The following is a 14807-nucleotide window of genomic DNA, read 5'->3' as shown; positions in this document are numbered from 1 at the left end:
GAACATATAAGGAATATCCGGAATAAACTGGAGGGTCATGCTGTGTCATTCTTCTTCATCACAACTCTAATCCAGAGGACCTTACTTTTAAACCCATTGAACAGGTGCTCTTGGGAGAGAGAGGAGGAGATCTAGCAAAAAAATGATCTAAAAGGGAGATGTATTGGATTTTTGAGTTAAGAACACTGGCACCACTCGGATTCAATGATAATTATGAAATCGCACCTTTTATATAAGAAGATTGATGACTCCGACTTAATGTCCATATGATATGGGATATGCTACTGTAGAAGCTATTTCCTACAGTCAAACCATTTTTCAAACACCCAATCTCGTCTGCTCTTGGAAGTTAAGTTGAAATGGGCCCGGTCAGTACTTGGATGGGGGACCTCCAGGGAATACCGGGTACTGTAGTTGTAAGCAAAGTGCACAGTTAAGCATAATCCCTGGAATCCCATGGTAAAATCGGAGTAAAAAATCGGAAGAAAGATATGAAATAAGAAGCATTTCCCAAGATCAAGGCAAATTATGTTGGAACAGAGACTTCTCAATAATAAGCATCTCCTAAGATCAAAGCAAATAATGTTGGAATCGAGACTTTTCAATAAGAACAGCCATTCTACTTTAAAGCCTGGATTATAAATTTTTGAGTGAAGAAATTAATATTTTATCAATATTTTATTGATTTTTTAAAGCTTTTCCTGATTCTTTTAATACAGTTCTCAAGAAATTTATATACATATATGTGCCAAAAAATTTTCTAAAAGAATTTGTTATAAAAAAAATGTTTTTTTAATAGATATTTTTATACATATGTATTTATTATAAAATACACTATTAGGTTTTGTGGATTTAGGATATTTGCTTTATTTGCTATCCCCTTCTCTGAAACCATGTGGTTTTTTAAGAACATCCCCCCCCCTTTTTTTTTTTTTTTTCTTCTTTTGTCTTTTTTCTGTTTCCTTTTCCTTTAGTATAATATGTTGAAAATAATCTTTTGGAACAATTAGCTATATAATTGTGGATTATCCTGATATATGTTTATATATAGGCATACATACATGCTTTTCTGAGTGGTTGTGACTAGTTATATAAAGTTTTTGATCAGCTATGTAAATTTATGTTTCTATGGGTTTATATAGGTGAAAGACAATATAGGTCTTTCCCTTATTAGGATGATTATTTAATAAATATTCTAATCCTTCCCCCTTCTTCTTCTTTTTATAGCTGGAATTAATTGAATATTCATTCCCTAAGGTTTTGCCCAGAGTTGCACAGGTTAATATAGGAGTGCCGGAGTTTTAAATATGGCGGCTGGTTAAGAAGTATCCAGAAAGATGGCCGCGGTTACAAGATATCCTGAGGTGAATAGGATCCATAAAGATGGCCGCCGCCAGGAGGCACTACGCATGCGCAGGAGTAAAAGGATAAGCAGAAGTACCGTATCCTGGGAGCGGAAGCATGCACTTCGACAAGCACTATTAGCGCGACTGGACGAGTCGCACTTTGATGACGCGGCTACCAGATCGAAACCCAGGGTGGAAGTGCGTACCTATACAGCACTGTAAGCACGACGCAATGAGTCGCGTGTTTGGTGATGACGGGATCACAAGACTGAGCATCAGGGTGGAAGTGGCCGGACTTCCAAGACAAAACTGGCCTGACTTTTGGGCGGAAGTGATGACAGCCCGCAGTTTGTTATTCAATTTATATTTTATAAAGCTACTAAATTACATGCTTTTAGGACTGATGGACATAACATGACTACAGAATATATAGATTCACTGTAATATATCAGTAATAAGGAAGATTTAAAAAAAAAAAAAAAAAAAAAAAATTACTGACAGGAAGTGATGTCATAATGAGTGTCAGTTGTCCCTATTAGGGGGGTTTATAAGCCGGAGGGCATTAACAGCTAGGTATCCCCTTGATGAAGTCATAGATTGATGAAACGCGTTGGGAGGCTGATCATACATCCATGAACTCTTCAATTTCTTTTTTATCTAAAAGATAAGCTTTTTTCAGTTTATTCCTCCTTTTTATCCTATGTATATCATTTATTGCTATGTTTTTATGTACTTTTCATGATTGTAGGTGTCATATTTAAGAATTAAATAATTTTTTTAATATTTAGATATATTCCTATTATTTTAAACACTTATTTATTCACTTGCATATATTATTTATTGAAGTTAAATTATTCACTTGGCACTTTAAGTGTTTATTTCTGCACTTTGATTTAAAACACTACATATGAATTGCTAAGCGTTTTTCACAGATTTACTGAATTATTTAAATAGTTAATAGAGTGTACTAAGCACTTTTGTCGCTCACATTTCAACCTTTGTGTACACTATATATATATATATATATATATATATATATATATATATATAGAACTACACAGGATTAAACGGACATATGGGGAATGGATTAATTGAAGACAGATTTACTCCAAACACAAATAAAGAAACAGTGAATGAATACATTGATGAGTCTGCTGTTTCTGGAACACTTCAGTTGCCTCCTGCAATCAACTGTTGGGTTAACATGACGATATATAATACAAATGTTCACAAGTTACCATAACCTCATACTTGGTTTCTCATACAAATTTATACCCTCAGAACAATCCCTTACATTCTACACATTTGAAATTCCTGATATATATATATGCCTCTTCCAAGCAGTACACCTCAGAGTAGCTGTCATCTACCATCCCCCAGGTCCTCCCTCCAAGTTCCTAGACAACTTTGCTTCCTGGCTGACTCACTTTCTCTCCTCAGATCTTCCCTCTATTATCCTAGGTGACTTCAATATTCCAATTGATACCCCAACAGAATCCACTGCCTCCAAACTACTCACCCTCACTTCCTCATTTGGCCTCTCCCAATGATTCTCCTCACCCTCCCATGCAAGTGGGCATTTGCTTGATCTGGTCTTCACTCACCATTGTGATATTTCTGCCGACTCCAATTCCCCATTCCTCCTATCTGACCATCACCTTCTCTCTTTTAACCTAACCTCTCACCTTCCCCTCTTCTACCTCTGAGAGCCACCATCACTAAGCATAACATTGAAGCTATCGACACTGCTATCTTTTCTTCCCTACTTGACTCACTTCTCTCCCTTATCCTCTCTTTCTCCTGCGCTGAACAATCTGCTTCCCTATACAATGCCTCCCTTTCTTCTGCTCTTGACTCTGTTGCTCCGGTGATCACTACTCACCCTCGCATATCCACACCTAAATCTTGGCATTCAAAATGCACAAGATACCTGCAAAAATGTTCACGAACTGCCAAGCGACAGTGGAGAAGATTATGCTCGCAGGTAGATTTTCTCCATTTCAAATTAATGCTGTCATCCTACAGTCATCCTACAGTGCTGCCCTTTAACCCTCTCTAAACAGTCATATTTCAAGAATCTCATCTCCTCCCAGTCCTCAAATCCCCAGCGTCTCTTTTCCACCTTCAACTCCCTCCTCTGCCCTCTTCGTCTCCCCTCCTTGCTCTCTGCCACTGATTTTGCTACCTATTTTACATCTAAAATTGATTCCATACATCAGGACATCATATCCAACCAGTCCCCCAGCTCTCCACCTCCTCCTTTCCTGGATCTCTCCTGCCCATCCAATTTACTGACTCTGACATCTTTCTCCCCTGTGACTGGAGAGGAAGTTAAGGCCCTTAGCCAGTCCTCCCCCCCTTCCTCCCCTCGACCCTATCCCCTACCGCCTCCTCCGCTACCTTTCATCTTCTGCTGCTCCCATCTTGCCCACCTACTTATTCTCTCCCTCTCTTCTGGCACTGTTCCTTCTGCATTCAAGCATGCCCTTGTCTTCCCCATTATTAAAAAACCTAGCCTTGATCCTAACATTCTCTTTAACTACCAACCAATCTCTTTCCTCCATTTTGCCTCCAAACTCCTTGAACGTATTGTTTACTACCGCCTCACCACATTTCAATCTGGCTTCCGTTCTCTCCACTCCACTGAAACTGCCCTCAAAAAAGTCAGCAATGACTTCCTTGCTGCCAAATCCAAGTGCCACTACTCCCTGCTCAATCTTCTTGACCTCTCTGCTGCTTTTGACACTGTGGACCACCCTCTACTGCTGCATACCTTTACTCCCTTGGTCTACATGACACTGCTCTCTCCTGGCTATCCTCTTACCTCTCTGACTGCTCCTTCTCTGTTTCCTCTCACAACAACTCCTCCCCACCACAGCTTCTTACAGTAGGTGTTCCCCAAGGTTCTGTTCTTGGACCTCTCCTATTCTCTCTATACATCCTCTCTAGATAAACTCATCCACTCTTTTGACCTCCATTATCATCTCTATGCTGATGATACTCAGATCTATCTTTCCTCACCTGATCTTTCCCCCTCTCTACTAACTCATATCTCTAACTGTCTCTCGCTACCTCTTCCTGGATGTCCCAGTAATTTCTCAAACTTAATATGTCTAAGACTGAGCTCATCATCTTCCCACCCTCCCAAATAACATCTTGTCCCACTATTTCTTTATTAATAGATGGCTTAACTATCTCATCTAGTCCCAAAGTGCGTTGTCTTGGAGTCATCCTGGACTCTTCCCTCTCCTTCAAACCACATATTCAGAACCTCTCGCAGTACTGTCATTTCAGTCTCAAGAATATTTCCAAGATCAAACCCTTTCTCATCCAGGATGCCAGCAAAACCCTCATACATTCACTGGTCATCTCCAGATTGGACTACTGTAACCTCCGCCTATATTGCCTCCCCAAATCCCTTCTCTCTCCTCTCCAGTCTATGCTCAATGCTTTCTCTCAGCTCATCTTCCTCTCCAAATGCTCTACATCTGCCTCCCCTCTCTTACAAGCTCTCCACTGGCTCCCCTTCCCTTTCAGAACCCAATTCAAAGTTTTCACACTCACTTACAAAGCCCTCACCCATTCCTCTCCCATTGACATCTCTGATCTTCTCTCCTTTCACTCTTCTGTCTGCCCTCTTTGTTCACTTAATACATGCTGCCTTTCATGCCAATTGATTACTTCCTCCCACTCCCACCTCCAAGATTTTGCCTATGCGGCTCCCCACCTTTGGAACTCCCTCCCTAACCCCATCAGATGCTGCACCTCTCAACAATCTTTCAAACAAGCTCTTAAGACCCACTACTTCATTAAATCCTTCCAGCTCTCATCCTAACTTGCTGCTACATCTTCCTTCCTCCCTGCCTACCCCATCTGTGTCACTCCTGTTCATCTGCCCCTCCCTTAAAGAATGTAAGCTCTTTCAAGCAGGGCCTTCTACCCTCTTGTGCTTCTCCCTACTGTAATTTAATTTATCTCTTACTCCCCACTAGGGCAACCAACACTCATTTGCTTATGTGGCGTAAAGGTCGCTAATATAGCAATGTTTATTATACATGTCCATGTCCTGCTTTGTATTGTATTGTAAGTCACTGGTTACTATTTTGTTACTGTACTTTGTAAGATGCTGCGGAACACTTGTGGTGCCATATAAATAAATTATAATAATAATAATAATAATAATAATAATAATACCATTTATTGCAGCATGTCTCAATTTAGAATTGTCTAAACTGCTTGTGGAGTTGGTGTATTGATACTTTAACTTTATGGTACTACTTTCTAGCCACATTTCCTGTATACCATAGTATTTTCCTAACTTTTACAATTGAAGGATTTAAAAATTGCCCGTATTAGTAAAACTAGTGCATTACAACCCTAGAAAAAAATATCATCAACACATAGAGGCCCTCATTCAGAGTCGATCGTAAGAAGCGATCGCTCACTCTAAATGAGGACAGGCACTTCTTGTTTTGAAGTGCTGCCTCCAGGTCACAAGCTGTGAGTTACCACCCACAGCTTAGCTTGCGATCAGGGTGATGGTCGTGATGGTCATCACCATTGCGACCATCTGGGCTTATGTCCAGACCCTAAGGTTGGGTCTGGGATTTTGTAAGCCCCAGGGAACTTCCTGCTCTTTGAGCAGGAAGTTCCCCACTGGGGCTGCCCTCAAACAGGAAGCATTCCAACTGGAACGCCTCTGTTTGGCCAGGCACGCCCCCGGTCCGCCCAGAAAAAGGGGTGAGCTGTCAATCAACATCAACAGCATGCCCCGTATGCTACGAGACCCCTAGCAACGGAGCACCCATTGCTAGCCGGGTCTTGCGCATGCGCATGATGGAGCCGGCTCAGTCGTGCGCATGCTCTTTGGGACCATCGACCCAGTTGTGAGTGCATCGGCGCTTGTGACTGGGTCTGAATGAGACCCAGATTCCTCCTGTCTTAAACAATGATACGTACACATATATCTATAAATTACAAAGGGCTTAGAACCCTGCAATGTTGGTCCTTCTAGCTAAATACAGTAAAAAGCACTATAACCATAAATATAATTGGCCAACATTTGGTTGTCAGCCCAGGCTAAGTAGTCTTCTATTTATGCTTCCTATTAACTAGGATATTATCAAATAAGTTTAAGAGTTTCCTGCTGGCTATGATATTAGCTTTTCTCAGGGACCATGATGCACACAGTTTTCAATGTTTATATTTTATTTAGTCCCTCTGTAGCAGTTGACTTAGTACTGCCACTCCCTTAGTCTCCAAACTAGTACTTGCTGGCAATTAACACTAAATGAATGTACAGTAAGTTGACAACTGCAAAGATAATATCCTTAAGCACTCTTACTAGGAATAACTGTACAAACTGTATGAACTGTCATGTAACAGCTCTGTGTAGTGGAGCAGTCTGCAGAGGGCTGATTTATCCACTTTTTATGTTAGATGATGAGTTCTGTTAATTAGAGAGGGGGGTTAAATACTCTTTGTAGAGCTACTCAGGTGGTCATCAATGGGGGGAGTACACTGTAGGGTGAGGTAACTTTGGCAGATATGCAGATATGCCTCTTTATATGTGCTTTTTGAATAGTTCAGTATTTGGTGTGGGTGTGTAGTGTGTAGTGCTGGACTCTCTGAGAGCTTTCAGCACCATGATAGATGGGTTCAGAACCACCCCATTTAGTGAATCCTCCTCCTGACCATTTGTCACCTCAGATAGTCTCCGCCTGCCAACTCCTGCCAATAATTACACAGCCCTCGAGAAATTATGGGCTGGCTCTTGCGGAGCCTATAAATTAGGCACCTCAGACTCCTCTTAGATGACTGGGGAGCAAGGGGCTGTTATTTATACTGTGCTGCCCAGAGCCCCGGAACTGTACTGATCTGCTCACATGCCAACTGTTACCTTATATAAACCACAGCATGTGCGAGTTTCAGACAAATCTTAACAGATGATGCTGCTTCCTTAGGCTCCTGCATTAGCAGTCAACATTTCTATTATAATCTGCTTTAATGCCTGCTTGCTGGTCTCCTTCTTAACTTTAAAACAATTAATAATTTACTTGTTCGTTATGCATATTTGATACATATCTTACATAAATATATCCTTTTCAACTACTGTATTACTGTATATAGTCTGCTAAAACATTAACCAGGGGTTACACTTTATAGCAAGTGCTGTTGTCATCATGCTACTCTTACTCTAGATTGTTGTGTGCTTTCCCCCCAAGGCATAATCCAATGCCACCTCTGTGATTTTATATTTTTGCAGGCACTTTCTAAGAGTTCTTTGACTGAGGATAAGTTATACTTATGCTAAGAAACACTGAATGTGTAGTCTTATTTATTGGTACTGACACAGGCCTCTTTATTGTTTACATAAATTAATGTTGCTCTACTGTGGCTTATCTTCCGTTAAAAAAAAAATATCCTGTGCCACCAGTCCCTACCTTTTGCCAGTGACTGTCTTGGTTAAGAATTTCCTATTAATTGTGGTCTGCAAAAAGTACAGTAGCTAGTCTTTGACCCTGATCTGTTGGTATCTCAACATGAAACTGAAGATCTCTTGTGAAAGTCCCTGGTAAAATCCTTGATGGTAGTTTTAAAGTAACATTATTTTAATTATGTCTGGCAGCCTTGTACATGTCTAATTTAGATGCAGATACTTGTCTCTGTAGATTACATTTTCTGGAGGAACCAATTTATGTCAAGTAAATTACTTTCAAATTGATTTTTTTCAAGACAATAAGACTCAAGCTGGTTGCTTTTGGTGGTATCATTGAATGAAGGCACATGTGCATACATTGAGTTTCAACAAGTTCAATACCAATCACTGAAGTAATAAGATCATCAAACCGCCAATATGGCAGCTCAATGCTTCAGTCTCAAAAGTGTACACAATCCTTTACGGCAGTTTTTCTATACCCATAATAAATTCATATATAGATTCTCAATTTGACTAAAGAATCAGCTCAGCTCATACCCATAAATCTTCTTTGTATAATAGTAATGTAGATCACATTTCCATTATTAATCCTTATAATATAATAATTTTCCAAATTAAGGTCCTGTGTCAGAGATTTACATTAATGCAATTGCATCGGTGATCTCTTATGCAGTTGCAAACACAGGATTTTGAAAGGGGGGTTTCCAAATAATTGGTTACAGAACCAATCACAAAAAAAGTCTAACCAGAATAAGCCTTTACACACACTGCCCACTTCCCTCCTCCATCTCTACCCACACAGCCACCTTCCCTCCTCCAGCTGTACACACACAGCCCGCTTCCCTCCTCCATCTGTACACACACAGCCCCCTTCCCTCCTCCATCTGAACAAAAACAGCCCCTTTCACTCCCCCATCTGTACGCACACAGCCCCCTTCCCTCCTCCAGCTGTACACACACAGCGCGCTTCCCTCCTCCATCTGTACACACACAGCCCCCTTCCCTCCTCCATCTTTACCCACACAGACCCCTTCCCTCCACCATCTGTACACATAAAGCCCCTTTACCTCCTCCATCTGTACACATACAGCCCCCTACCCTCCTCAATCTATACACACACAGCCCCCTTCCCTCCTCCATCTATACACACACAGCCCCCTTCCCTCCTTCATTTGTACACACACATCCCTCTTCCCTCCTCCATCTGTACACACACAGCCCTCTTCCCTCCTCCATCTGTACACACACAGCCCTCTTCCCTCCTCCATCTGTACGCACACAGCCCCCTTCCCTCCTCCATCTGTACGCACACAGCCCCCTTCCCTCCTCCAACTGTACAAACACAGCCCTCTTCCCTCCTCCATTTGTACACACACAGCCCCCTCCCCTCCTACATCTGTACACACACAGCCCCTTTCCCTCCTCCATCTGTACACACACAACCCCCTTCCCTCCTCCACCCATACACACACAGCCTCCTTCCGTACTCCATCTGTACACACACAATTCCCTTCCCTCCTCCATCTGTACACACAGCCCTCTTCCCTCCTCCATCTGCACACACACAGCCCTCTACCCTCCTCCATCTGTACACACATAGCCCCCTTCCCTCCTCCATTTGTATGCACACAGCCCTCTTCCCTCCTCCATCTGTACACACACAGCACCATTCCTTCCTCCATCAGTACTCATACAGCCCCTTCCATCCTCCATCTGTACACACACATCCCCTTACCCTCCTCTATCTGTACACACACATCCCTCCTCCATCTGTACACACACAGCCACCTTCCCTCCTCCATCTGTACACAAAAAGCCCTCTTCCCTCCTCTATCTGTACACAAATAGCCCCCTTCCCTCCTACATCTGTACACACACAGCCCCTTTCCCTCCTCCATCTGTACACACACAACCCCCTTCCCTCCTCCACCCATACACACACAGCCTCCTTCCCTACTCCATCTGTACACACACAATTCCCATCCCTCCTCCATCTGTACACTCAGCCCTCTTCCCTCCTCCATCTGCACACACACAGCCCTCTACCCTCCTCCATCTGTACACACATAGCCCCCTTCCCTCCTCCATTTGTATGCACACAACCCTCTTCCCTCCTCCATCTGTACACACACAGCACCATTCCTTCCTCCATCAGTACTCATACAGCCCCTTCCATCCTCCATCTGTACACACACATCCCCTTACCCTCCTCTATCTGTACACACACATCCCTCCTCCATCTGTACACACACAGCCACCTTCCCTCCTCCATCTGTACACAAACAGCCCCATTCACTCCTCCATTTGTTAACACAGCCCTCTTCCCTCCCCGTTGTGTACACACACAGCCCCCTTCCCTCCTCCATCTGTACACAAACAGCCACCTTTCCTCATCCATGTGTACACACACAGCCCCCTTACCTCCTCCATCTGTACACACACAGCCCCCTTCCCTCCTCCTTGTGTGCACTTACAGGCATCTTCCCTCCTCCATCTGAACACAGAGCCACCTTCCCTCCTCCATCCATGCACACTCAACCCCCTTCCCTCCTCCATCCATACACACACAGCCCTGATCTCTCCTCCATCCATACACACACAGCCACCTTCCCTCCTCCATCTGTACACACACAGCCACCTTCCCTCCTCCATCTGTACACACACAGCCACCTTCCCTCCTCCATCCGTAAACACACAGTCACCTTCTGTCCTCCATCTGTACACACAGCCCCCTTCCCTCCTCCATCTGTACACATAGCCCTCTTCCCTCCTGCATCTGCACACACACATCCCTATTCCCTCATCCATCTGTACACACACAGCCCCCTTCCATCCTCCATCTGTACACACACCCTTCTTCCCTACTCCATCTGTAAACACACAGCCCCCTTCCCTCCTCCATTTGTATGCACACAGCCCTCTTCCCTACTCCATCTGTACACACACACCCCTTTTCCCTCCTACATCTGTACACACACAGCCCCCTTCCCTCCTCCATTTGTATGCACATACCCTTCTTCCCTCCTCCATCTGTACACACACAGCCACATTCCCTTATCCATGCGTACACACACAGCCCCCTTACCTCCTCCATCCGTACACACACAGCCACCTTCCCTCCTCCATTCATACACACACATCCCTCTTCCCTCCACCATCTGTACAGACACAGCCACCTTCCATCCTCCATCTGTACACACAGAGCCCTCTTCCCTCCTCCACCTGTACACACTCAGCCCTCTTCCCTCCTCCATCTTTACACACTCACAGCACCCTTCCATTCTCCATCTGTAAACAAACTGGCTACTTTCCTCCTCAATCTGTACACACACATCCCTCTTCCCTCCTCCATCTGTACACACACAGTCCCCTTCCCTCCTCCATTTGTATGCAAACACCCTTCTTTCCTCCTCCATCTGTACACACACAGCCCCCTTCCCTCCTCCATTTGTAAACACACAGCCCTCTTCCCTCCTCCATCTGTACACACACAGCCCTCTTCCCTCCTCCATCTGTACAAATACAGCCCCCTTCCCTCCTCCATTTGTATGCACACAGCCCTCTTCCCTCCTACATTTGTACACACCAGCCCCTTTCCCTCCTCCATCTGTACACACACAACCCCCTTCCCTCCTCCAACCATACACACACAGCCTCCTTCCCTACTCCATCTGTACACACACAGCCCCCTTCCCTCCTCCATCTGTACACACAGCCCTCTTCCCTCCTCCATCTGCACACACACAGCCCTCTTCCCTCCTCCATCTGCACACACACAGCCCTCTTCCCTCCTCCATCTGTACACAAACAGCACCATTCCATCCTCCATCAGTACACATACAGCCCCTTCCATCCTCCATCTGTACACACACATCCCCCGACCCTCCTCTATTTGTTAACACACATCCCACCTTCCCTCTTCCATCTGTACACACACAGCCACCTTCCCTCCTCCATCTGTACACAAACAGCCCCCTTCCCTCCTCCATCTGTTTACAAAGCCCTCTTCCCTCCTCCATGTGTACAAACACAGCCCCCTTCCCTCCTCCATCTGTACACACACAGCCACCTTTCCTCCTCCATGTGTAAACACAAAGCCCCCTTCCCTCCTCCATGTGTGCACCTACAGGCACCTTCCCTCCTCCATCTATACACAGAGACACCTTCCCTCCTCCACCTATACACACACAGCCCCCTTTTCTCCTCCATCCAAACACACACAGCCCCCTTCCCTCATCCATCCATACACACACAGCCCCCTTCCCTCATCCATCCGTACACACAGCGACCTTCTCTCCTCCATCCATAAACACACAGCCCTCTTCGCTCCTCCATCTGTACACACACAGCACCATTCCTTCCTCCATCTGTACACATACAGCACCTTCCATCCTCCATCTGTACACACACATCCCCCGACCCTCCTCCATTTGTATGCACACAGCCAATTTTCCCTCCTCCATCTGTACACACACAGCCCCCTTCCCTCCTCCATTTGTATGCACACAGCCCTCTTTCCTCCTCCATCTGTACACACACAGCCCTCTTCCCTCCTCCATCGGTACACACCCAGCCCCCTTCCCTCCTCCATTTGTATGCACACACCCTTCTTCCCTCCTCCATCTGTACACACACAGCCACCTTCCCTCCTCCATCCATACACACACAGCCACCTTCCCTCCTCCATCTGTACACACACAGCCCTCTTCCCTTCTCCATCTGTACACACACAACCATCTTCCCTCCTCCACCAATACACACACAGCCACCTTCCCTACTCCATCTGTACAAACACAGCCCCCTTCCCTCCTCCATCTGTAAACATAGCACTCTTCCCTCCTCCATTGGCACACACACATCACTCTAACCTCCTCCATCTGTACACACACAGCCCCCTTCCCTCCTTCATCTTTACACACACACAGCCCCCTTCCATTCTCCATCTGTAAACAAACTGGCCTCTTATCTCCTCAATCTGTACACACTCAACCCTCTTCCCTACTCCATCAGTACACACACAGACCCCTTCCCTCCTCTATCTGTGCACAAACTGCCCCCTTCCCTCCTACATCTGTACACACAGCCCCTTTCCATCCTCCATCTGTACACACATAACCCCATTCCCTCCTCCAACCATACACCCACAGCCTCCTTCCCTACTCCATCTGTACACACACAGCCCCCTTCCCTCCTCCATCTGTACAAACAGAACTCTTCCCTCCTCCATCTGCACACACACAGCCCTCTACCCTCCTCCATCTGTACACACATATCCCCCTTCCCTCCTCCATTTGTATGCACACAGCCCTCTTTCCTCCTCCATCTGTACACTCACAGCACCATTCCTTCCTCCATCAGTACACATACAGCCCCTTCCAAACTCCATCTGTACACACACATCCCCCGACCCTCCTCTATCTGTTCACACGTCCTAGCTGCCCTTCTCCATCTGTACACACACAGCCACCTTCGCTCCACCATCTGTACACAAACAGCCCCCTTCCCTCCTCCATCTCTTCACACAGCACTCTTCCCTCATCCATGTGTAAACACATAGACCCCTTCACTCCTCCATCTGTACACACACAGCCACCATTCCTCTTTCATTTGTACACACACTGCCCCCTTACCTCCTCCAACTGTACATACACAGCCCCCTTCCCTCCTCCATGTGTGCACATGCAGGCACATTCCCTCCTCCAAATGTACACAGAGACACCTTCCCTCCTCCATATATACACACACAGCCACCTTCCATCCTCCATCCGTACACACACAGCCACCTTCCCTCCTCCATCCGTACACACACAGCCACCTCTTCCCTCCTCCATCCGTACACACACAGCCCTCTTCCCTTCTCCATTTGTACACACACAACCATCTTCCCTCCTCCACCCATACACACACATCCACCTTCCCTACTCCATCTGTACACACACAGCCCCCTTCCCTCCTCCATCTGTACACATAGCCCTCTTACCTCCACCATCTGCACACACATATCCCTCTTCCCTCCTCCATCTGTACACACACAGCCCCCTTCCCTCCTCCATTTGTATGTACACACACCTCTGCCCTCCTCCATGTGTACACACAGCCCTCTTCCCTCCTCCATCTGTACACACACAGCCCCCTTCCCTCCTCCATTTGAATGCACACACCCTTCTTCCGTCCTCCATCTGTACACACACAGTCCCCTTCCCTCCCCCAATTGTATGCACACAGCCCTCTTCCCTCCTCCACCTGTACACACACAGCACCATTACTTCCTCCATCAGTACACATACAGCACCTTCCCTCCTCCATTCGTACACACACAGCCCCCTTACCTCCTCCATCCGTACACACACAGCCACCTTCCCTCCTCCATCCGTACACACACAGACCTCTTCCCTCCTCCATCTGTACACATACAGCCACCTTCCATCCTCAATCTGTACACACAAATCCCTCTTCCCTCCTCCACCTGTATGCACACAGCCCCCTTCCCTCCTCCATCTGTTCACACACAGCCCTATTCCCTCCTCCATCTTTACACACCCAGCCCCATTCCCTCCTCCATCTGTAAACAAACTGGCCTCTTACCTCCTCAATCTGTACACACACAACTCTCTTCACTCCTCAATCTGTATGCACAAAGCCCCCTTTCCTCCTCCACCTGTATGCACACAGTCCCCTTCCGTACTCCATCTGTACACACACAGACCCCTTCCCTCCTCCATCCATACACACACAGTCCCCTTCCCTCCTCCATCTATACACACCGCCCCCTTCCCTCCTCCATCTGTACACACACCATCCCCTGCCCTCCTCCTTCTGTACAAACACAGCCCATATCCCTCCTCCCTCTGTGCACATACTGCTCCCTTCCCTCATCCATCTTTATGCACACAGCCCCCTTACCTCCTCCATCTGCAAACACACACAGCCCCCTTCCCTCCTCCACCCGTACACACACAGCCACCTTCCCTCCGCCATCTGCACACACACAGCCCCCTTCCCTCCTCCACCCGTACACACAC

The 14807-nt window shown here is 46.0% G+C and overlaps 1 pseudogene; it reads left to right on the top strand.

The window, feature by feature from the left end:
• Window positions 1-298: 298 nt before the first annotated feature.
• LOC148538225 (5S ribosomal RNA) lies at window positions 299-417 on the top strand (annotated as a pseudogene).
• Window positions 418-14807: the final 14390 nt, after the last annotated feature.

The sequence above is a fragment of the Taudactylus pleione genome, unplaced genomic scaffold (genome assembly GCF_031769625.1).
Source record: "Taudactylus pleione unplaced genomic scaffold, aTauple2 ptg000041l, whole genome shotgun sequence".
Taxonomy (NCBI): domain Eukaryota; kingdom Metazoa; phylum Chordata; class Amphibia; order Anura; family Myobatrachidae; genus Taudactylus; species Taudactylus pleione.
The sequence above is the reverse complement of the archived record's forward strand: the minus strand, read 5'-3'. Positions and strand labels throughout refer to the sequence as shown.